We start from the raw sequence: 26,032 nt of genomic DNA on the forward strand, positions 1-26,032 counted from the left end.
CTGCCACAAACAGATCTCAAATTTCCTGTGGTGTCTCTCTTTCTTTCTTTTTTTTTTTTTGGGTGGGGGTGGGGGGGCCTTGCACTATTTCCTTTTCAGAGACTGATGCGGGGTGTCAAAATCAAAGCAGAAGCTGAGTTAACCAAATATTTTTCATTTCAATGACACTGTGCAATCCTCCATAGAAGGTCTTGGAGCACATCTGGGAACCCCACAAGTCACTTCCTCCTTCTCAAGCGAGTCCCTTTGTTTCAAATGTTCTTGTTGACTTCTGATCACTTCCTTAGGGGAAATGTTCCATGGCTTCAGCCTTCGGTCCGTTCAAGACAAAAACACAAAACCAATCGCTTTTGACAGAATTTCCCTCCAGTATTTAAGCCTATTTAGTTCACATTTGCCAATTTAGCCACAGTGACGGATGTGGTTGAGTGGCCTTTGGTCAAATAATGGGGGAGGAAATATTCTGCTTCACATTGTGACATGATTATTGACCACAAGTTTGGCCTTAAAACACATTAAAATTACAAGGGCAAGCAATAAAAGACTGAGAATTTCTGTGACACTGTTCATCAAAATGACTTCACATTGTGAAATAAATTTGAGGTCCAGAATTTTCTCCTATTTAAAGTGTGGTGCCTATACAAAATGGGGTAGCGACAGTATCAGTGAGCTTGCAGTTTCTAGCAAACGTGAACAAACTGTCGGCATCTTTTTGAATGTCAATGGTCAAAACATTTTCTAGCAAAAAACAGCTGCATAAAAGGTAAGGAAGCAATGTTTTCATGTCGATCTGTTGGACAGCTGATACTTCCAGCTTCCTGCTAACTAGGAAATGATGTACGGATTCTAGAGTCACAATACAATCAAAACCAGAAATTTAAAAAAGGAAAAAAAAAAAGAAAGAAAGAAAAGCAAAGCATTTCATATCATTGCATTTTGTTTTTATTTCCTTTTTCCAAACAGTCCCAACTTTTTTTGTGGAATTATGGTAATATAATCCACATTAGCTCAGCCTTTGTTTAACTATTGTATGATTCTTAGTCAGCACTGCCTTTTAGTGTCCTTTTATCTCCAAAAGTGGTCAGGTACAGTGGACCTGCAACAACGCTGAGGCTCTAAAACATCATTATTGGCACATAGTAACAATGAGTTCTTGTGTAAAAACTGTTAACACACCTGTCTGAGATTAGAGGGAAACACAAATGTCTTTCCAGCACAATCTAATCTCCTTTTTATTCAGTTCAGTATTATGTTGTATTGAAGTTCAGTATTCAGTATTTCCTCTGCCTTTACTTATCACCTCCTTAACAAAGTCCTCATCCTTCCAATGGTCTCTTCCCTCTTTATATAAATGCTGTATCTCTGGAATTCAATCTCAATTTTATTCTTCATCAGTATGAAGTCAAAATGCTCCTGGATATGAACAGTACTGTTTGCCAAAATGAAAGCACAGCCTCAATAAACATTTATCTAACAAATTACAAGCAGAGCTGAATGAGAGGAAGAGCTACAACAAAAGGCAGCTGGGAAAGAAGCAGTACGCTTTCATTCACATGGCACTCTCTTTCTCACTCACACACAAACACACACACACACACACACACAGAGTAGGATAATGTCAGCTCTGGAGGTCGGCGCTTGCCCGATCAATAATTAGCAGTTTAATCAAAGCAGAAGTGGTTGCTTCTGAATTGACTAATATACGTACACACACACACACACACACACACACACACACACACACACACACACACACACACACACACACACACACACACACAACAGAAGGCAAGATAATGACAGAGCATGGACAAGGACAATTATACAGAACAAAACTAACGTGGGCAGAGCACATAGACACATTAAAACACATGCACCATTATTTTTATGTGCTGTGAATACAAAGAAATCTGTTGAATTATGCGTCATTGTCTTGATGGCCATTAAAAAAAAAAAAAAAGATTCCCACATAAAGAAAGTTGATGAGATGCAAATGAGAAAAAGAAGGAAGGAAAACCCAGTGTAGACAGAAACCTTTCGACACTGGCAGGAAGACACTGAAAGAAAGAGCCTGGTAGATGAAATGTGATGTGATGGACGTGTGGATTGGTTGAGTTTTGGAGACGAGCCATTTGGGCATCCAAGGTAAACATTTCACCTGAAGTATCTTTCACTACCCAGCCAACAGAGTGGCTTTTGGCACACTGGGATTCCACCTCATGACTTTGATACCGTTGATACCCAGGCACGTTCAATGAACCAGGGGAAAGAGGGTGGGGAAGGTGCAAAGACGGGGTGTGATCACACCTTGGGTTCGACACTGTGAAAATGCTGACTTTGTTGGATTTATTGTGCTGTACATCGGGGCAAAATATGGAGATGACTGATCCATGTTAAGGGAAGAAATGAATGGGGCCATGTATCGTGAGATTTTAAGCCAAAACCTCCTTCCATCAGGGAGAGCACTGAAGATGGGACGTGGCTGGGTCTTCCAGCATGACAATGATCCCAAACACACTGCTCAGGCAATGAAGGAGTGGCTCCGTAAGAAGGATTTCAAGGTCCTGGAGTGGCCTAGCCCGTCTACAGACCTCAACCCCATAGAAAATTTGTGGAGGGAGTTGAAAGTCCGTGCTGCCCAGCGACAGCCCCAAAACATCACTGCTGTAGAGGAGATCTGCATGGAGGAATGGGCCAAAATACCAGCTACAGTGTGTGCAAACCTGGTGAAGACTTACAGGAAACGTCTGACCTCTGTCACTGCCAACAAAGGTTATGTTACAAAATATTGAGTTGAACTTTTGCTATTGACCAATTACTTATTTTCCACCATGATTTACAAATAAATTCTTTAAAAATCCTACAATGTGATTTCCTGGATTTTTTTCTCATTTTGCCTCTCATAGTTGAAGTGTACCTATGATGGGAATTACAGACCTCTCTCATCTTTCTGTGTAGGAGAACTTGCACAATCATTGGCTGACTTTACTTTTTTTGCCCCAATGTATTTTAGTCATTTAGGCATAAGTAGTTCAATCCAAAGGAAGGAAAAGTTAGTGTATCACAGTTTTCCTGGCTCACCACATTAGGGGACTGGCAGATGAAAAGATACAGCAGGCATGGATACTTTCTCCATCCAGATTAATATATTGGCTTTTTGTGTCAGAACAGCATTAACTTCAGAAGACTTCATTGAGGCAATAAGGTATTTCACACTGGATCCAAACTTAAAGAAGAGGCCAACAGAATGTCAGTGACATAGTAGCCACAATTCATCACAAGTCACTGTAGTGAGTATAGTTTGGAAGAAAGGTATAAGTTTTGTCATTGCTTGGATGTATTGCACAAACTGATAAGAAGTGAAATCCACTGAGAAGTGAAGTGTCATGGTTGCCACTCTCTTCAGGCTGGTATTCCTCCCGTGTTGTTTTTTGTGTGTGTGTGTGTGTGTGTGTGTGCGCGCTGTTGCTGTGTCTTTTCTCCTGGGCAGGTCTTCTGGTTATTCTGCCCACAGATCAGCAACTCCCAGCAGTGACTCTCACACCTGTCAGATATCACTAATCACTCACCTGTCCTTCACGAGTTCCCTCTTGACTGGTATTCAAGCTGTGGGAAAATTTTCAGTCTTCACCGGATCGTTGCACCAGCAAGTAGCAGTAATGATTCTCTCATCTTCACCTTTTGAAAAACTCTTCATTACGTGTGGATTAACATTCGTTTGTGTGCAGAGCTCAGCCTGTTTTCTGACCCGTGGATGTTAAGGAGTTGCGAGTGTGTGACAGCCACCTGCCTGTGGATATATTGGAATAGCGAGTGGTTGTGTCTGACCCACCATAGCCTGGGACAGTCTTTTGTAAATCATTCTTTGACCAAGTGTAAATAAAAACTCTGTGAACTTTTACCTGCTGTGCCCACAGTTGGGTTCTTTTTCTTAGCGGATGATGACATGAAGTAGACTTGCAAAGAATTTCTCTCCCCTCAGCCCTGGCCGGTTGCAGCAGATGACCACTTCTCTAAGTCCGGTTCTGCCGGAGGTTTCTTCCTGTTAAAAGGGAGCTTTTCCTTCCCACTGTTACCAAGTGCTTGCTCATAGGGGGTCGTTTTGACCGTTGGGTCTTATCTGTAATTACTGTAGCGTACTTACCTTACAATATAAAGCGCCTTGAGGTGACTGTTGTGATTTGGTGCTATAAAATAAATTGATCCATCCATCCATTTTCTTCAGCTTATCCAGGGCCAGGTTGCAGGGGCAGCAGCCTAAGCAGGGAAGCCCAGACCTCCGTCTCCCCCCAGCCACCTCCACCAGCTCTTCTGGGGGACCCCAAGGTGCTCTAAGGCCAGCTAAGAGAGACCCAGGCAGACCCAGCATATCCTGGGTCTGCCTGGGGCCTCCTCCTGGTAGGACATGCCCGGAACACCTCACCCAAGAGGTGCCCAGGAGGCATCCTAGTCAGATGCCTGAGCCACCTCAACTGGTTCCTTTTGATGTGGAGGAGCAGCGCCTCTACTTTGAGCCCCTCCCAAATGGCTGCGCTCCTCTCTAAGGAGCCTATCTGTAAGAGAGAGGCCAGCCACCCTTCGGAGGAACCTCATTTCTGCTGCTTTTATTCATGATCTCATTCTTTTGGTCTGTTAGGTAAATTTAGATAAGTATTAATCTTTTATGTTAACTATAAGCATAATCAAGCTTTGGTATAACAAAGCAAAGCGTAAGAGAAATATATTTCTTGTTTTGATTAAGTATTAAATAAGAAATCAGTTATGGTAATATTATTAGTATTAGGAATAGAAGAATATAGTCTGATAGTAAGCTTTTAAGAAGAAAACTGTATTATGTGTATTGTTGTATTGAACTTTCTGTGCCCCTCTGTATATGAAAAGAGGAAGCGTCTGCCAGAAAAGGGAAGTACACCGAGGCCTCGGCAGAGTGAATGAAGGAACCAGTACCTAATAACAACAAAGTGAAAAACATTTACAAACTCATGATAGAAAACACCTAAGTAGAGCTTCCTCATTTATTTCCTGTTATTGCCTGTTTAAGCTCTTGTGTAATGTCACGCACACATTTGATGTGTATAAAAGATGAACAGTGAGACCGCCTCACTGAGCACTTCTCCTAGGCAACCTTGATGCTGTTTATTTGTAACTGCTCCAACTTGCAAGCCTTTAATAAACATGACGTTGCATTCAGATCGCCTCTCTCCTGGTCATTAATTAAAGAAAACTAAAATTTTCCTTACAAGGTCACTATCCAAAGCTCAGGTGTGGGTAGGGATGTAGATCGACTGGTAAATCGAGAGCTTCGCTTTCACACTCAGCTCCCTCTTCACCACGACAGACCGGTGCAGCATCCACATCACCGCAGATGCAGCCCCGATCCGTCTGTCAATCTCCCGTTCCCTTCTCCTGTCACTCGTGAATAAGACCTTGAGATACTTGAACTCCTCCACCTGGGGCAGCAACTTACCTCTGAGCCGGAGTGGGCACTCCACCCTTTTCCGGCTGAGGATCATGGTCTCAGACTTAGAGGTGCTGATTCTCATGCCAGCTGCTTCACACTCGGCTGTGAACCGTTCCACTGTGAGCTGGAGGCCACCACCTGATGAAGCCAACAGGACCGCATCATCTGCAAAGAGCAGAGATGAGACTCTGAGGCCACCAAGGTGGAAGTGTTCCACGACTTGGCTACACCAAGAAATTCTGTCTATAAAAATTATGAAGAGAATCGGTGACAAAGGGCAGCCCTGGTGAAGTCCTACACCCACAGAAAACGAGCCCATCTTAATGCCAGAAATGCGGACCAAACTCTTGCTGCGGTTGTACAGGGACTGAATGGTCCCCAACAGTAGGCCAGACACCGCATACTCCCGCAGCACCTCCCACAGGATACCCTGAAGGATGCGGTGGGATGCATTCTCCAAGTCCACAAAACACGTGTAGACCGGATGGGAAAACTCCCACGCGCACTCAAGTATCCTCTAGAGGATGAGGAGCTGGCGCAGCTTTCCACGTCCAGGATGTTCAGCATTATTCCTCTTGAAACTGAGGTTCGACTAACGGACAGACCCTCCTTTCCAGCACCCTGGCATAAACCTTATCGGGGAAGCTGAGGAATGCGATCCCCCAACAGTTGGAACACACTTACCAGTCTTCCTTCTTAAAGATGGGGACCAAGACCCCAGTCTGCAATCCAGTGACACTGCCCCAGATCCCCATGCGATGTTGCATGGGGATCTGGCATGGCGTGCCAACCAAGACAGCCCTACAACATCCAGAGCCTTCAGGAACTCAGGGCAAATCTTGTCCACCCCAGGGGCCCTGCCACCAAGGAGTTGATTAACCACCTCAGTGACCTCACCCCCACTGTTAGACGAGTAATCCCCCTCATCCTCAGACTGCTTCCACTACAGAAGGCATTTAAAGATGCCGCACTAAAGATCGTGTGAGTGGAGCCCCGCTTTTCCCTCCTGAGTCGCCTGACAGTTTACCAGCATCACTTCGAGGCCATTCGAAAGTCATTTTCCATGGCCTCACCGAACTCCTCCCACACCTGAATTTTTGCTTCAGCCACCACCTGAGCCACGTTCTGCTTGGCCTGTCGATACCAGTCAGCTACCTCCAGAGTCCCACAGGCTAACAAAGCCCAATAGGACTTCTCCTTCATCTTGATGGCTCGCTTCACCTCTGGTGACCACCATCTGGTTCAGGGATTACCACCATGATAGGCACCATTCACCTTGCAATGGAGGTGTGGTTTATTCAGATTGTTACAGGTAGAGCCTTCCCCTTCAAGAGTGTAGCCTTATGAGTAATGTACTTCAAGCCACAGGTTGTGTGTTATAGGTTAAGAGAGACCACCCACTTTTCTCTGCCCCGTTTGTGTGTGTGTGTGTATGCAGGCTAGCACGGGAGATGAGCGCCAGGGAAAAAGTGTGTTCGATAGCGGTGGAAAGGAATAAAAGTTCTGTTGCTGAAATCTTCCGACTTGCTGCATTTCTCCGCTTTGCTAAAGCTGACCCACAGTGGATGAGCAAGTTACCAGCCACGAGCCAAGCGAAGTGTAAACCAGAGGTCTCCCTACTACGGTTAGGAGCCGTGATCTGGTCGAGGTAACAAGATTCAATGTCCTGAGAGTCCCTCAGAATGCTGTCGAAGTTCTGCCAGAGGTGTGAGTTGAAGATATCGCAGACTGGGGCCTCTGCCAGGCGTTCCCAGCACACCCTCACAATATGTGCTGGGTCTGTCTATAATGACAAATGTGGCCTTGACTTTGACTTAGGTGAAGACCCAGTGGGTGATCATGTGTGTAAATTTGACTAAATTCCGATAAATCATTTAGAAGGAGTAGCAATTCTGGTGATGGGACGGACAGACGAACGACTCACTCACTACAGCGTAAACTTATCGGTTCTTCAGCCGTGTAAGTTAAAAATCATTCAAGCTCTAATGCAGCGTAAAATTCACTTAATAGCAAACCTATTTGCTCTTAAATGTGTTATGTATCAAGCTCTGACACAGAAAGCAGGGCCAAATTACCCAAAAACGTAGACTATGACTATGAGCATGGTTAGCAGACACTTGGTGGATATTCATTCTGGACATTGGTTGTAGCATCAAAAATAATCCTGTTAATTTCAAAGTTACTTCATGCTGTTTCTCTGAATCTCTGTGCTGCTTTTAGCTGCCATCACAACTAGTTCAGACGGCATCTGCAGAGCTCAGACAAACATGTTGGCTGTGAACGCAGCCTGTTGTTAGACACTGAGCAACAGCACTCGGTGGCGAGACTAACAAAACACTAACAACACATAACACAGCACCCTACGGTTTGTTTGTTTTAAACAGAGAGCAAGCTAATGTTACATTTGTAGTCGCCAGCTGTATTTGTCACTGTTAGGAAGACTAAATCTGCTATAGCGGCTTGAACTAAGAGTTTAAAAGGAAAGTGAAATGTTTCCTTGGTTGTTTTCCACACTGATATATCATAGTATGATACGGACTGTAGAATTCAGTTTTTGTATTTGTCATTTTCAAAAATTCTTCTTTCAGCTGCTCTCATTCATATTCACAAGAGTCTCAACAGTAGACGGATCCACACATTTGATTTAGCACAGATTTCTATGCTAGATGCCCTTCCAGACACAATCCTCCTGGTCTTGAATCAGGGATGTTAGACAAATGAATTAACTACACTATGGAGTCACTTTGAGAGCCATCTATTTAATTCATTGGAAGCATTTTATGTGGAAACTAGAAGCCACTAGAATATTATGCATAGCTTTAATAGTTGACACCACTGTTTTTATGTCCCATAATTTGTAGTATTTCACAAAAACGAAGGCTTTGTGTACTTTTTCCCCCCTCGATATAGTTCATGAGAGCACAAGGGGGCTCCGTGTGAACATTAAACCTCTCAATTTTTACAGTGATATTGACAAAAAAAAAAAAAACTGCATCATGGATGATTATCCATCTATTTGGTGTTTGATGTCTCATCGTGTTTTTTAGAAAAGCTGTTGTCCTCTGATCAATTTGTCATTTATTGGTGGCGGTCTAGTTTCTGTTTGTTCTCAGACTATGAAGTCTCAGCATGAATAATGGAATAGAAAAACCTCATGAAGCCCGAAGCAGTTTCAACCAGAAATTTCCCAAAAGACGTGGACACATTTCTCCTGCTTTGCTCCTCCGGCCTAACAGAAACAATATTCTATTTCTGGGATAGGCTTGTGCCTTTACGGTACACAGAAAAGCTTCAAAAAAGCCATAACACTGGACAGTAACAGTTACACAACATAACTTAGATGGCCAGTTTTTTTATGTTTTGGATTCAAATTAGGTAAAAAAAAAAGTAACTTCAGCATCACAGTGTGCAAAAATGTCATCATTACGATATCCCTCCAAAATTATCAGAAGACCTGCTGGAGGGCTCCGACCCACAGGTGGAAGGCTGCTGATCTGAGTCACTATGGCAACGGGAGGTAAGACATGAGGATTTTATTGCTGCTGTTGTGTAAATGAAATGGAGCAGAAAATATGTCAGGTGAATACCACACACACACACGTTTTCAGCAAAACTTCTCTATCCCAACTAGCCACCATATGTTGAAGATATAAACACTGAGTGAAAGAGAGCTGAGGAACCTCCTTCCATCTGTCTTCCTCCCTGTTTTTTTGTGTGCGCACTATATGGCTTTGTTGCTGCGCACGTGGGCTTAAATAGCACTGTTGCCACGGCAGCAATTAAGTGCCAATTATAGTCTGTATTCTCACTGTGGCTCTGACAGAAGAAGATGAAGATGAGAGACAGAGAGAGCACTGAGAGAAAATGCCTGTACAGCCTTCTATGCAATTAAAACCAAAATCCACAAAGGAGATACAAGAAGTTGCTCTAAATGCCCTGACAGGGCAATGCAACTCATAGTCCATATGGGTGTGAAGAGTGGGCTCCACTCCACTATCAACAGATGGCACATGCATGCATTACTCTGTAGGACAAGATTAAACATTTATAGGAAAACCTGAACCATGTGAGATTAGTCCAGCTCAGCATCTATAGAAAGCAGCTAATCAAAATGGATAAATGATATCTCTGGTGTTTAAAATCAAGAACTGAGACACAGAGCTGGAGTCACTGGAAGCCAGAACAGAGATGGAATGGAAAAGCAGATGTGTAGCAGGCACTGGGTGCCTCCAACCTTCAGAAAAAAACAAACTCTTATCAGAAGTGTGTTTGATTCTAATCTTAATTTGCAAGCTATCGGATAAGGAAAGAGCTTTGAACTGTACCCAAAACCACCCCCTAAAGTAAAGCCTACAGTCACGCTAGCAAATCTACTGGTAATCCGTAGAGGCCTTTAAGTACACTGCAGACCCAGATGTATATGCTGCAGTCACTGGGAGCACTGGCAAAAATATGTGGTGCAACCTGTAACGTGGGCTGGTACTTTAGTTTATGGTGTGTTCGAATTTAAAGTCAGAAGTTTTTTATGGAACATCCCCCCAAGTCGGATTTCCCACTTGGAAAGTTGGAGCAGCCCCACCAACAACGATCCAAGATGGCGACAGTGACAACAGTAGCAAAACGGTAAAACTTGTAATCTGTACTGCCACTGTTGTGTATTTGTGACTACTCACTCTATCCAGGAATGTGCTACAGCGACGTTTTTAAGCACAAGTATTGGCTTTACCTTGCTGAGAAGCAAAACAAAACTTTACTAATGGAACGTGCTAACTCGGGAGTGACGTCACTTCTGAGTTTGGAGTTCCAGTGTGTCTGGAATGCAGCATCATTCCCTGCTCTGGAGAGTACTAAATCATAACATGAAAACAACTTCTTTCTATGACATCCAGCAAAGAGAAGTCCTAAGGATTCATTGTGCTACTCCATTTGCTGTACAGCAGCCGTGCCTTGAGGGTGCCAAAGACAAATGTGAAGTGGTCATTTAAACTACCCCTGTTGCAAAGCACAGTTTCACAGCAACTCCACAATATCATTAGTTCCACACATTTTCTAACTTGGCTAATCATTGGTCTGCCTGTGGCTCTCACTGGACTGCTGGGAGTTTAATTGACAAACTGCTGTTAAATGTCACAGTGCCAGATGAATCAGTCAACTCAGTCCAGTGCTACTCTCCTGAACTCAAGTACATTTGACATTTGACCCTCCCGGGTCCATTTTGATGAGGTGTACTTGGGTGTGGCACATTTTAGTTTTATGTTCTATAATCACAAAATGTGCAGCTGGTAAGGTTATGACACATTAGTCTGCTGTCTGTCACATTTTTAGACTTAAAAAGTGCTTGACTGAATCATTGTGCTCTCAGGAAATCTGCATGCTGCTGAGCTCGACGCTCGCTGATGGAAGGTGAGCGTGCTCTGTGTCTGTATCCAAAAGAAAAGCAGCAGCAGGTTGAAGTAGTACACCACTGTAAAGCATATGAACTGAATTAATTGTATTTAGTTGGTGGGAATCGTACTCAGGGACTGTACAGATCAATCACATGTCAATTGGAAAAGCCCTGACTGGGTGCTGTCTGGGAAGCATGGATGCTGTTACATAATTCTATTGTCAAACCTCTAGCATGGTCACAGAAACAACAAACGCTTGCTTGATTTGAACAAAGGAACAAGTGATGTGAAATTAAAATATCTGCCGCAAAACACTGAAGATTACCAGCAGGTTGGATGTCACCAAGCTACAGCAAAAACAACATCATTATCCCCCATCGTGCTCTGAAATATGTACAATGAACAGCTTTTTTTTTTGGTTTCTGGTTACAGACAGATGAGCTGATGATGTGTGTCTGCTTTCATGTTTTTTTCCTTTTCATTTACACTTTGAACCAAACACATCTAAAATCTGACAGAGTATAATGTGACACAGAGTGTGACCAAGATTTTAATCAGATCCATGTCGCACTCTCTGGCATGCAAGACCTTACAAGACGGCACAGCGATCAAAGAGGATGAGCATCACAGTCATCACCATGCTACATGTTGTCAGTGCGCCTAATGGTTCATGGGTTACTTTATAGTACCTTCTATTGCTGCAGGAGCACTTTTTCCTTTTTTCCCCCATTATGAACAGAAAATTGTGCAATAATATTATCAACAAGCTGATTCTGTTACTGTTTGATTGTGACATCCATGCTACTAAACTTCGTGAAATGAATTTCCTGAAGACGAGAGCAGCATGTATAATTCAGTGGAAAAGGGGAGTGACTGCACAGACAAACAGAAATGAACAAGCACTCACCAACTCGGCTACTGAGGCATGGATTTGCCATGGAAACAGCCCCGACCACTACTGGGATGTCAGGACACTCCCATTATGTTTACATTAATCACCATGGAAACAGCTTTGAGACTTGTGTGTGAGGAATTGTGCGGACTCCGGGTAATCCAATAAGACGTGTAGAAGTGGAAGACCCGGTTTATGTTCGCGAGGAACAAGTTTTCAAGGAGACCAGAGGGAAAGTCCTCCTTCCAGCTTCTAGCACAGCTGCACATCGGATGTGTCAGAGTAAACCATCAGATCAATGACTATCAGCCAGTGCTGGTGTATTGTAAACACACAAGAGCGTGACTTTTGCTTTTTCTTGCCTATAATGTGGTGATTCTTGCAGATAACATTTCAGAATTACTTGGAGTCTTTGAGAAAAACAGACAAATAAAAAAATGAAACGCCTAAAAAAGCATCCATGTGGCAAAAAAAAAAGAGAAAACAAAAAAAAGGTGCAGTGACAGCAACACAAACACTGCCAGCAGAGCACCAGAGCCTCCCAGTCAGTGCATGCTGAGAGTGAGACATATGGAGGGACAGACAGAGAGAGAGAGAAGGGTAATGAAAGAACTGCAATGGCAGAAAGGGCTGAAGATAAAAGCTGTGGCATGATTCCATAATGGCCATATTGGAACACAAGTAATCCAAGTCACACCAACATTTGTATCTAACCACTTAATATTTACTGAATTACAACATGAGATACAACCTTCAATTCTGTAAAAATGCCCCAAGTCTAACCCATCCCTAAAAGACTGATATGAATACAAAGAAAACATCTGAATTTTAATATACAGTACCAGTCAAAAGTATGGACACACTCACCCATTCATATGAATGGGTCAGCAAAAGCCAATTTACTGTATAGCTGTATAACTGTTCTATGCTCTCTGTTGGCCAAGTGGCAACCTCCAGAACTGAGGCTGGATCCAAAAGTGAGTCCCCAAAAGACGCCCTGCTTTAGAGCAGAAATCATCATATTTACAGGCTGGTACCAAAACGCAGTTCTGCTCCTCACTGCCGATTGTACCCTTTGTGACAACTGACAGTCTTACAATATGACTCATCCCTTTTTGAAATTGTATTAAGAATTAAAGTTATGCATGAGGGCATGGCTGCTTTGACTGGCAGGTGGGGGTGACTGCGGCTCAGGAGGTAGAGCAGATCATCTACTAATTGGAAGGTTGGTGGTTCGATTCCTGGCTGCTCCAGTCTGCATGTCAAAGTATCCTTGGGCAAGATACTGAACCCCAAGTTGCTCTCCAATGCAACTGTCAAAGCCTGAATGTGTGTGAATGTTCAATAGTAAGCACTTAGCTGTAGAATGAAGTGCTTGTATGAATGGGTGAATGCAAACCTGTTGTATAAAGTGCTCTGAGTGCTCAGCTAGAGTAGAAAAGCGCAATATAAGAACCAGTCCACTTACCATTTACAGACAATGGGGCTGTAGCTGCCAGGCATCACCCTCAGCTAGAACTCTCGAGCCTGCTGCAGGTCCTTTTAGAGCACTTTTAATGGAAGTTTGTGAGAAATAATAAGATTAAGAAGCTGTCTATGAACTCCATGAACCAGGTATATTCTGTGAATTTATTAGATAATGTACAGTGTCCACTAATTAAAGCAGGGTAAATCATCGCTGTGTGTGAATGAGGTCAGCTATTATGTGGCGCTCTCCAGCTGGTATGTACTTTCTCTTCATGGTGGAAATGGGAAACTGATTTCTCTGAGTCTCTGTCTCTCCTCTGCACCTTCTCCTTTTCTCAGAGCTGCTGTTTTGTCTGTGCTTCCTCATAATAACGCTGCAACAATCAAACACAACAGTAAATCTTCTCAAATAACTCCCCCAGACCCACCAGTACACTATAAGGACACACCTTGCTAAACACGTTTGCTAGTGCCAGCTGATAACTCAACCCTAAAAAAAAAAAAAAAAAGAAAGAAAAGGTCACTACTGACTCCAGCCAAACACCAACAAGAGGCTTCAGAATGTTAGGCCATAAACCACTGGGTGACGTCAAAGCAGGTACATACATTTACAGCCTGTGTTTAGGGTTAGAGTTGATCTATTACACACTGAGAAAACATCACTGTATTTGCCCTAGGGGCACTTTTATTATGTCTTTTATCTTAATGCACTGATTTCCATCAAGCCTGCTCAATATAAAATTTTCCCAAATCCAAAGCTAAACAGCATCAAACTTACAATCTATATCTGTGAAGCTGAAGTCACTCTTGCAGTCACAGTTCATTGATGCTTTACTGTTACTGCATTATTTACCAAGTGTGTGGCTGACTAGTCACATCCGAGCGCATTCATGCAGGTGTACAATACAGCCTGACAATTGACTGAATGTGTCTTTTTGTGTTTATTAAAGGAGGATTAGTTCTCCCAGCAGACTCTCTGTCACAGCCTGCATTCTTTAAGAGTTGCCTAAGAAAGCAATGTTATCAGATCATAACTGTACAACCATTTGTTTTAGATGAATTCCTAATGTAAACATTGGAGTCATAAACAACTGCACAGTTCTCTAATACAGACTGCTTTGCACATGTATTGCATAACAATGGTATATCTGCAAACAGAAATGTGTCAGCTGCAAGTGGAAAAGTGAACTTTACCTGAATAAAGAGCTTATTTACAGTAAAGGAGAATGTGAATGAATGTGCAGTCCTCTAAATTTATATATAATCAAGCCAGTCTTTTTCACCAATGAATACCTAACCTACATTTGTATAATTTTAACAGTACAGTGTGTAAAATCTCACCACTAGATGTCAGTAGATTGCAGATTGCAGTCAACTGAATTCTGTTTTCTTACTCTTCTCAATTCAAATACATAATCCTATCTATAGTGGCCGCTGTAGGACAAAAAATTCTGGCTACCGTTCATCTGTAGCGAGTGTAGGCTGTCAGCTGCTGTTTACCTCAGCTGTCAGTATATGTGTCCACATCCATTTACTCTGGAGGAGGCTGTAAACCTTTGAAAGCAGTCCAATACAAGTCGAGTCAGTCTGACAACAGTGATACTGAAGCGAGTTGTTGAAGATATCCTGAACTTTTCTGTCAGTTTTTGCTGCTGTTAGTTAATTCCTGTTAGTGAATCTGTCTATGAAGTGAACATTGTTGGACTCAGACACTCGGTGAATAAGCTCTCATACAATGTGAGAATGAAATCAGAGGGAAAGTGGGATTTTTGGGACACTCAAGCCCAACATTAGCTGGCATAACATTAGTATATAACCAACTGCGAAAATACCGGTAATAAATTAGCGTGATTATGCATGTTTTTGTGTGATAGAGCCGTGACCTCAGTTCAGGAGATGAGGGTTGATGAAGTGTGGCGATGAAGATGCCACATTGTCTCTTTCCTTTGCATTTTTGCTTTGTCGGTGAAGGGGACCTCTTCTCAGATGATAAAACATCAGTATGACTATGTATGACTGGTTATACCGTTATTGATGGCATCACTATCAACAAGCCTACAGCAAATATTGAAAGATGCTCTTTTTTTTTTCAACAGTTATGGGCAGCACAGTTTCCATTACTAACACACACCTGCTCATACTTGTTTTTCCTTCTGAATAAACTACGTATTCAGTATCTCTTTCACACGCATACAAATAAAATACTGACACACACCCTGACACAGTCACACGCTGCAGAACAGGTGTCAACATGACTGTGTTCCAGCATAACAGTTATTCTGTGAGCTTTATCTTGGCTCTGTTCAGCAGGGTACAAATGTATTTAATCACTTCTAACGTCACCAAAGCCAAAGTTAAACATGCACAAGCATAACAAGAAGAAGAGTGTAAACAGCAGCAGAAGGCTGCTCAGGGTGGCCTCCAGGTTACAGACAGGGGAATTAACCCACCAGCAGCCGACGTTATTGTAAGTGACTGGCGCGGGAGTTACATGCATGAAATGTCAACGCTTTATGAGCCCTGACGTCTCCCTGGATGATGCAACCTAAGAATGATGTCAGCCCCCGAACGGTGCAGCCTCCATGAGTCAAACAGGAGCCACCTGTTTGGGTTTGAGGTGCTGCCAGGTTGAATCTGTTACCTTTGGCCAGAATGGCTGTCTCCCTGTCTTTCCACTGTATGTAATAAATGAAGCTAACGGCAGCAGGCTGAGTGGTATTAATCCTCTCATTTAGCCTTAATTGGAGGATGTCGTTGACAAACAGGAAACGTGGGAGAAAGAAGGGAATGTGAAAGCCAATTAGAAACATGTTTGCTATAGAGATGTTTTCCAGCAGAGATGTAGCTTCGGTTTCTTTCATTTTTATGGAATTATGAAAAGGGGACTGTTCACAATGATTAGATAAGCTTAGCAGAGAAAGCCAATTTTAACGCAGTGCTGTCGTTAGCGTGTTTGTTGATGATAAAAATGGTAACCTTTTAGCATATTATAATGTAGGTGGAATCAGAAGTGGAAAAAGCAACAAGACTCCCGCACCAAGTTTAGCCCACAAGACTTGTGGTGTAGTGTTAGTGTAAACTGCAAATCCTGGCAGGAAGATGTGGTGGCTCCTTTACTCAGGATTGACATGCTGAGTAACGCTGGAGTCAGGATCTTATTTGAATGTGTAGACTGTATATAAAAGAAGGAAAATATACATTTGTTTTTATAGCCTCAATGTTTGCGTTTTGGCTTTTTTTGGATCAGGAAAGACGATATTTGGATGAGCTATCAGCTAATGCTAGAAAGTGTCGGGCAAGCTCCACTGATGTTATGGGCCCAAAACGACAGGAAATATCTTCTTTCTTACAATGATGATTGTAGCATAAGTCTGTATATACACCATCTCCTCCTTAATGTGTGGGCCAATCTGAATGAAAATGTGTTACCCATACGTAACTCAACGGTCACAAAAGTTGTATCCATGACAGAATTTCGCTTGAGTTTCTATATTTGCAGCATCAACTATTATTATTTAAAATATACAGGTTACCAAGCAGTCTGAAGTATTCCTAATGAGGTATAGTTCACAAAATTATATGTGCAGCTCCCTGTAGAGCCTAGATCCTTTGATTAAAACTAATATGAAGCATTAATATATACTGCCCACTTCTAAGGCAGCTGATCAAAACACTGGTGATAATACCTCCATAATGTTTTGCTGTGGTTTCCTGCAGGTGACCACGATACAGCAGCAAGACTGAACCAGGAATGGATACTTGCTCCATCATCTCATCTTTGCAGCGCTCTGTTTAAAAAATGCCTCGAAGGTAAAATATTCTGCCGGCTAATTTGTCAGTTTATAAGCTTTTTAAACCCACACAGTTCACATGTCACCTGTCAGCAGAACTGTAAACTGAAGAAGAAGAAAAAAGTAACAGTAAAGAAAATGAGAAGCTGAAGTCTTAAAGGGACAGATCAGACTTCATTTCAGCTTTGAGGGACAAACTTCACAATTAACCTTGTTTTTTTTTCAGTTCTCACTGTGATCACAGGAGCTGCCCTCAGATTCAGACCTCAGTATCACTCAGTGACAACATGTGAAACACCCTATATGTCCACTTTTAATGCTGAATACACTTTTACATGATATGTATATTTTCTTTGACCGCATTCAATAAAACATGACATATATGTCATAGGTCTTCATTCATATTTTGAGCTAAAACTTTAATCTGAAATTCTGCCACATACTATGTTCTGCTAACAGTGTGTTATTTACTGTAAAGTAATAAAGAGGCATTCATATCAGGGTATCCAGAGAGGGTTATATGTATACATATTTTAAATATAATTTCCTACAGGTCTGAATAAAACACCATTATGTAAAAAATGTCCAGTGTGTTTTTAGAGGAAAGCAAAGGTTGCTATCACTATTCACAAAGACCCAGGCTTTGTGCATCTTCTGGGCCGGGCCTGTGGTGGGGGGTCTGAAGAAGAAGGTTTTCCTCAGAGAGCTGCTGCTGCAGACTGTTATGAGTCCTGCTTGAACCCTGTGATGAACATCAGTGCCCCTGATGTTTCTGACACGACTGCCTCATGTCTTCAGTTGCCTCTTTCAACTGGAAGTCCATGGTGATGGACTCATATTTGGAGTATGTCTCAAGTGGCCGCTTCGGGAAGCTTTTGGCACGTCTGCATTGGTTGTTCATCCTCTGGGAGAAGTTTAGAATAACCAGGGGAGAGCTGTGGGACAAAGGCTCTCTCTTTTCAAATTCTGCCATCTTCGCCTTTTCTAGATTTCTGCCTACTGCAGCTTCAAGCACATGTCGGCACACTGATTCATTCATACATATGTAAGCACCTGAATACTCCCCTTTGGCCAAGTTGATACTGAGAAGGGAGCTGATACCAGATTTCAGCCATAAACTAACGGTGCAGCTTGAGATGCTGAGAATACAAATCTGCATTTTCTCCCTAATTTGAGTGACAATTGACTTTTTTCCTGAGTGATTGGGCTAATATCCCAACATTTTCTTTTATTAGTCTGAACTCCTGTGAGTATCACTTGAGAGGCTGTCTGTATCCCAAGTGAGGTTTTTATTTCTGAATGTTTCTGTTATTTAAACGATGAAGCACACATCAGTTCATGAGCAATGACCGCATTCAGTGTGCGTGTAAGCGCAAGCCAGCAGTGGCTTTCCGAGAAATGAATTACTACAGTTTGTACATACCTGAGCTGTCACACAACATCTCCCTCTCAACAGGAGTTTGAGACATTGTAAGACTTCAAAATTCAACATTGTGTTCTGCTCAAGGACGACTTGTAACTGGGCCACGCAAGATAAACAGCCACAGACACACACACACACACACACACGCACACACACGCACACACACACACACACACACTCTCTCTCTCTTATCTAAGTACAGTAGTGAGACTCTGTGAAAATAGGTCTGCTATAATACAGAAAAAGCCTCCAAGGTGCAGATGAGTGTGTGCATATTGTATGTGTGTCACTGTGTGCAGTGTTATGCTTACCAAAACACAGTGTATATATGTGCCATTTTACAATATTAATATGTGTGTGTGTGTGTGTGTGCTTTAGAATAAGGATTAAATTAGTGTGAGTGTGTGTGATATGCTGACCTTTTTTGGCACAGTGTGTTCTCAAGTCCTGACTCATGTATATCAGTGTGTGCCTCTCTCTCTCTTCTGTGTTTGTGCCTTTGTGTGTTATTGTCTCGTGTATGTGTAAGTGTGCGGGTGCGTGCGTATAGTTTGCCCTAAATTACCTGTCCAGAAGACAGAGTGTGTGCTGGCCAGAAGCAGAGCTGCTGCAGTGCTGCTTCCATTAACGGCAGGGATCATTTACAATCTGATGGGCAACGGCTAAGTGTTACCACAGCAACATTGCTGCATGCCTGCCAAATATTATTTGGGTACATCTTGTTACATTATAACAAATCTGAGCCATCTGATTGTTATATATAAAGTCCTGAAATGAGTATTATGAAGCATTGTTCCAGAAGAATACACTGCACAAAGTTTTAAGTGTGTTATGTTCAAGGCAGTGGTTACTTTAATATAAGTTAAACATATAGACCAATCAAAACTGTGGGAGTAAGAAGTAAGCAATAATAAGAACTTAAAGATTGGTTTAGTGCCAACTAGCACTACTGTAGAATTTCACTCACCAACACAGCACCGCAGACTTCTTAGACTGAATATCAGTGCAATTAACTGCATGACAAGCTATACTGTTTGTCAGCTGCATTAAAATACTTAAAAAGACAACTATATAAACAAAATTGAGCAGTTCGGTTAACCGAATCCCTTTAGTGTAAGTGATGACTGCAGTGCAGTGATCTGCAGCAATTTGAAAAAATTTAACGTGGGAGTCCATGGGGATTGCCTCCCTGTTGCCCTTCCATCCCAGTTGAAAATGAGAATCATCTGAGTCTCAGTGGTACAATGTAAGAACCAAGAAATGACAATTCATCTATGTAGAAAAAGAGTGTTCATTTCTTCATGTTGGTACAGTGTATTCTATCATAGATGTAACATATATTTTTCATTTACAGGAATTATACTTTTTGATTTTTTTTTCCTGTTTGTTTAACAGTAATATGAAATTTCGATTTGACATAGGTAGTGCTGGGCAATATGAAAAAATATCACAATAATATATTTTTTTATTATACAATATAAATATATGTCACGATATAAATCAAATTACTATTTCTACCAAGCTTAAATGTACCTTTTTACTCTTAATTTCCCTAATTTCCTTTGGGATCAATAAAGTATCTATCTGTCTACCTAATTGAGATGTGAGGATCTAAGATTACTTTTGGGTTAAATATTTCAACCTATTGACCTTGAAGGAGAAGTCAGAGGTCAAATGTGACATGATATTTTAAAACTTTATACTGTGCTTTCTATATGTTGACAATACACACCACACTTATAAGAATCATAGTTTCTAAGTTATAAGGCTTTTTGTTCATTTTGGACCAATAAATCATGAAGTTGACCTTGGTGGATGTAAGCCAAATTTTAATGGATTGTTAACATGACCCCACTCTACACCACTACAAAGTTTTTGAAGTATCGAGCATACATACAAAAAGTGCAGTAGTGTCTCAATGAAGTGGGCTGTTTATGTTTATGTCCAGGGAGTTGGTAATGAGGGTCAATTACTTTAATCAGACAAAAATCAGACATTTTCAACTGTGTTTACTGGCATCATGCATTTCACAATAAAGCAGGCTGTAAAGTAAGGTCTGGCATTGCGAGTGCTCTAAAGGATGGCACTGCTTCAGATGGTAAAAACAATTAACAGGAATCCTTGCCTTAGTGGACACATGCTGCCAACACAACATGCTGTGCACACTACTCTGCTTCTTTGTCGGACTTTAAATTGCCAAAGTCTCTCTATACTACTGAATTCATTTCAACAATGTCCTCATCTTCTGAGCCCTGGGCTTTGTCCATTTGGGTGTCTCGTTCAGTAACGCTGTTGCTTGAGTTTCCCATTTCCTGCTGTCATTTTCTCTTTTATGTCACTCACACCCCTAATGCACTGTTGTGCATGGCTTAAGTAGCCCACACATTTAAGCCACTACCCACGTGAGCTGGTCTTGAAGCATGAGCTGACTACGAATGCGAGCATGACTGGTGCACATATTCTTCAAGCAAAAAGTCTGAATTATCTTAGTCAGCAGAAATCCATGCATTTTCCTGTTATTTCTGAAATGAAAGTGTATTTTTTTGTCAGAAGACAAAAAACCTTTTTGTGGAGCATAAAATTATTTTGTGTGTGTGTGCAAGAAAAACCCTGCTACTATTGAAAGATGAAGAGCAGTGGTGCAATAAATGGTGAAATCTGGAGCCCCACCTGTTGATTCACTTCTTTCACTCCTTCTGTATCTTAGGATTGGGTTGATGGCTGGCATTAAGTTCAATTTTGAGCCCAGCATCTTGATTCCAGAGATGGATATCAATAGACCTCTGTTAATATGATTCAGAGTTAGCCTTTGGTGATTTCCAGAGGTCGGAAGAAATCCACATCATTATGCATGACTGCATCACTGGACTAAACGGAATGGAGCTCTTTCCCCCTGCCCTAGAAATCAATCCTAGCTGTGCAACCTATTCTCTCACGCCGTGGCATCACAGCAGCAGACCAGAGATAAAGAAAAGCACAGATCTTTGTGTTTGTGTAGAGGACAAAGGCGCACACTCAGACAGCCTGGTGGATAATTTTATTATGCATTCTAAACACCACATCCTCTCAGGTGCTTCCGAGGCCAACCTTTAACTCTGCTGCAGTTTACCATTAAATCATTATGACTATGATCGCAATCATGAATCTGAAGATTCCATTAGCTCCTACTCTGCATTTTGCATAATGAGCCACTGGGCTGGATTGGAAGGCCAATCTGAAACACTTTACAACGCAAAACAGGAAGAAAGTGCTGCTCTTTCAAAGCTAAAGCTTTGTTCCTAGCATCAGCAGATGGTGGAAGGAGTGAAAGGCTGACAGAAAAATCACTTCCAGCTTACTTATTCTTTGGCAGTGAAAGAGGACAACGCTCAGGGCCCCTGAGGCCAGCCCCTTAGGCTTACACTTGCTTCGATTCCCTTCCCTCATTGCTTTTCATTACAATTCCTCATTTCCATTCTCTTATCTCTTCTTCCTGCTCCTCCACTCTTATTTTTATGCATTTATTTTTTCCTGGCTCTAACAGAAGCAATAAATTTCTGTTCAGGTAGAGGCTGCCACCCTGGTCAGATCAGATGGTATCACAGCCATCAGGATTTACAACTAAAGGGTCCATTAGCTGGGACGGGCTCAACCCCCCCCAAGTTAAAACAAGTTTTAAAAAAATGGATGACTTGGAGAAGAAGAAGTCTTCAGTCCTCTCTGTCAGCCTGCTTGGTCAGTGATTTATTTGGTGGCTATCGAACTCACAAAAGCTTTTCCATTTGCTGCGGCGAATACTTTGTCTGATGGGAACAGGACAGAAAGGTACAGCATTTACTGCATTTAGAAATCACGGGCCTCTGCAGCAATGCAATGAATTGTGGGAAAGGCAAAAATGCATTAAGCATTGAACTGAAGCCCAGATGTGTAATATGTGCGACTCTTAAGCTAATTAATACTATGGTTTGCCAACTGGCAGCGTTTGGCCGCTCTATAGAAGAGCCAGCTACCTTTGAGTGGTGCTAACACAACATACAGGTCTACTATGGAAGCTTGAAGTAAAACGACAACAGAAAACAACACAAAGCAATCAAAGCATTCCTCCAGGAGTAACCATGACATTTACTGACAGACACTTCATTTTGACTTACCCAGGAAACAGCATCTGCTGTTTCAGTGAGAGTGAATCACAAAAACATTTCAGATCAGAATGATGGCATTATGTTTCACTTTCAGGTCTCTGTGACTAGTTCACTTTGACTCATACATGGTGTGGGATTTCAAGCTAGCAGATTAAACCTGCTTAACAGTCCTTGCTGAAAAGAACTTCTTTTAAACTAGCTGCTAAAAATACTCTTATTATTCCTTAACTGGTAACTTTTTGATCCATTTTACAGCTAACAGCCTTATTGCCACTGCTAAAATTCACCATGTTTTTTCTCATTTTAGCACTGGATCTGCATTCTCAGAAACAGGGGTCCCTACAGGTACAATCAACAATGAAAGTACCCACTAGGATTATTGGACCTCTATGTGTGCCAAATAGCTGCATATACAGCATATCCTATGCAGTATAAGGTAGATATTTTCAATGTTACTTATAGATTTAAGATGTTACTCTTTTAAATTTTTGATATTAAGGTGTTACTGTTTATGTTTCTGGGTTTCCATCCTTCCTTGAGCCTGTGTTTTACCTGTGACTGGTGTTTTGTTTTTTTACAGGGACACTGTCTCCTCTGGATTACCTGGTGTTTCTAAATGTCACATAAATAAAGCTTTTCTGGTCAGTACGACTGGAAAAGCACTACACAAATGTCAGTCCATGACCAAGTTTATGAATGAATACAGATAGTGTATAGGAAATGAATGAATGAGTTAGTCCAACCTGGAGATCTGCAGCTTGTAATGCATTGTTGTAGGTACAAATGACCACACAATGGCTCTCATTTCTTACCAGTGTGTATGCAAAAATCTGTGCATAAATTGTGTGCAAACATTTCAGGCACAAATCAGATGTGATCATTTATAGTCTGATTTCTTGGCATTCCACAGATGCTGGTGTTTTGTTTTTTTGTTTGTTTTTCATTGCTGTGTTTCTCATCTGGGGCTGACAAATCATGTGCCCCTCGTCCTCTTCCTGTTTTTGTCTTTTTCTTGTGGTCTGTTAGTCTTTTTTGATAGCCAGCACCCCTGTATTTTCAGCCCAAGCATCACTTTTTATTCATTTATTTATTTTTTAAGCTGCCCATTTTCTGGCTTCCTCCTCAGACACTTTATTTAAGTTTCTCCAGTCAAACGTTCTCCTTTTTTGCCTAAGCAGTTCTCCACTTCACCTCCAGGCAAACGTGTTTTCTTTTATAGAGAAACGGGGGTGTAGCTATATGCAGATAGTATGCAGATGGACAGCAGCAAGCACAAGGCCGTTGATTTAGAATAAGTCTGATTTAGTCTGATTTAGAATAAGTCTGCTACAACGAGGCCAAGTACAGGTTTAGCAAGGAAGTGGCCACTGCTAGATCACATCACTCTGAGAATATACAGCAGCAGATCTCAGAGAATGTCGTGGCCTCTGTATGGAAAAGTTTTAGGCAGATTACCAACTGTCCTCTCTCCTCTGCTCTTCTCCCTGTACACCAACTGCTGCACCTCTGACCACCAGTCTGTCAAGCCTATTAAGTTTGCAGATGACACGACTCTCATCGGACTCATCTCAGACGGGGACGAGTCGGCCTACAGGATGGAGGTCAAACATCTGGTGTCCTGGTGCAGCCACAATAACCTGGTGCTGAACGCCCAGAAGACAGTTGAGATTATAGTGGACTTTAGGAAGCACACAGCCCCTCTACCCTCCATCATTCTGACTGGCACCCCCATCACCACAGTGGACTCATTTCGCTTCCTGGGAACTACCATCACCCAGGACCTCAAGTGGGAGCCCACCATCACCTCTGTCGTCAAAAAGGCCCAGCAGAGGATGTACTTCCTGCGGCAGTTGAAGAAATTCAACTTGCCAGCAAGGACCATGGTGCAGTTCTATACTGCCATCATCGAGTCCATCCTTACCTCCTCCATCACTGTGTGGTACGCTGGAGCCACCACTAGGGACAAACAGAGACTACAGTGCGTTGTGCACTCTGCTGAGAAGGTGATTGGCTGTAACCTCCCATCTCTCCAGGACCTGCACACCTCCAGGACACTGGGGCGTGCAGGTCGGATCACAGCCGACCACTCTCACCCTGGGCACAGACTTTTTGACCCTCTCCCCTCAGGCAGGAGGCTACGGTCCATTCGGACCAGAACCTCCCGCCATAAGAACAGTTTCTTCCCCTCTGCTGTTGGACTCATGAACAATAACCCTAAGACTGTTACCACCACCCTCCACAAACGCTGATGACCCTATGTTTATGCACCTGTCTGTTTGCACTGATCACTGCACTGTCATGTAGATATTACTGGACTATAGTTTACATTCTTCTATCTTTTAATTATTCTCTGCACTGTATATTTTGTAATACTGTGTTATAGTTATAATATCTCTGTATATTTGTAATTTGTATATTTGTAACATTGTCTTATAGTTTTTATACTTATTTGTTTTTTATGTAAGCACGAAGTACCGCAGCAATTTCCTAATGCTGTGAACCTGTTCACCCATATGGCAATAAAACCTTCTGATTCTGATTCTGATTACTACCATACACAGGGAGCTAAGAAAGAAATTGGCTGCTACATGTGTCATGTAAGTATGACAGTGACTTTGTGTCCAAATTCATTTTTTGGGCAGGGTAAGAACGTTTCCATGCACATATTAGTAAATGTGGCCCAATGTCCTCCACTGACGTGGAGATATGACATTCTGAGAGGCCAAAAGACTCACAAAGAAAAACAGTAATACTGCTCATGCTGTTACAACTCTATTGACCCCCAGCATCTTTATCATCCTTGATCACGACGATAAAGGTGCTGGGGTCATCCCCAACTGCTAATTTCATCATAACAAGCATTTTTGTCCCAGCAGGCTGTATCCTTGACTTTGCTCTCGAACAACAGATGTTGTTGTCAGAACCCTTCAGGATTGCAAAACAGGTATGAAACCAAATCCTCCAGTCAGGAGAAACAAAGTGAAAGATTACCATCCAGTTCCTGATGCCACCCACATTTATTTCATCCAACTGCAATCTTCATACATCTCATCCTGGAAATCATGCAGAGTGAAGGATGAAGTGTATTCGGTGCAGCATCTAACTTTGTGCATTCCCTAAGAGTGCTGCCATTTAATAAGTAATGAGGAAACATGATTTTGTCTTCCATTAGTGGCAAAAATGGAGTCATAGTGAAATATCAGTGTGAGGTGTGCCAAGCAAAAAGTAAAAAGTGTGTCTGATGTGTAATGCCAAGCCTCAAATTTATCTGACTTTTTTATGTACGACAAATGGTAGAGCACGCTGTAAATGCCAGTGTAATAGAGAGAAGAAGTGAAAGGTTAGAATAAAAAAACATTTTAAATGTCAAACCTTCAGCTGCTAAAGCAAAAACATGTATTCTAGAAAGAGAAAATTGGCTGATTTTTTTTTTTTTTTTTTAACACAGACAACAAAGCTTTCATTTCTGTACAACTTTCAGCCATTCCTC

General features: G+C 42.0%; 2 protein-coding genes across 2 annotated transcripts in view; both read right to left on the reverse strand.

Moving 5' to 3' along the window:
• camk1da (calcium/calmodulin-dependent protein kinase 1Da) overlaps nucleotides 1-26,032 on the reverse strand; it is an 82,115-nt gene that overhangs the window by 46,868 nt on the left and 9,215 nt on the right. The gene's annotated exons all lie outside the window — the stretch shown is intronic.
• Nucleotides 18,770-26,032, reverse strand: part of cdc123 (cell division cycle 123 homolog (S. cerevisiae)) — a 35,332-nt gene continuing 28,069 nt past the window's right edge. The window contains exon 14 of the transcript XR_004019095.1: nucleotides 18,770-18,793. The gene's annotated coding sequence lies outside the window, so the exon portion shown is untranslated. The remainder of the gene's footprint in view (nucleotides 18,794-26,032) is intronic.

This window comes from Archocentrus centrarchus, chromosome 23 (genome assembly GCF_007364275.1).
Source record: "Archocentrus centrarchus isolate MPI-CPG fArcCen1 chromosome 23, fArcCen1, whole genome shotgun sequence".
NCBI classification, from domain to species: domain Eukaryota; kingdom Metazoa; phylum Chordata; class Actinopteri; order Cichliformes; family Cichlidae; genus Archocentrus; species Archocentrus centrarchus.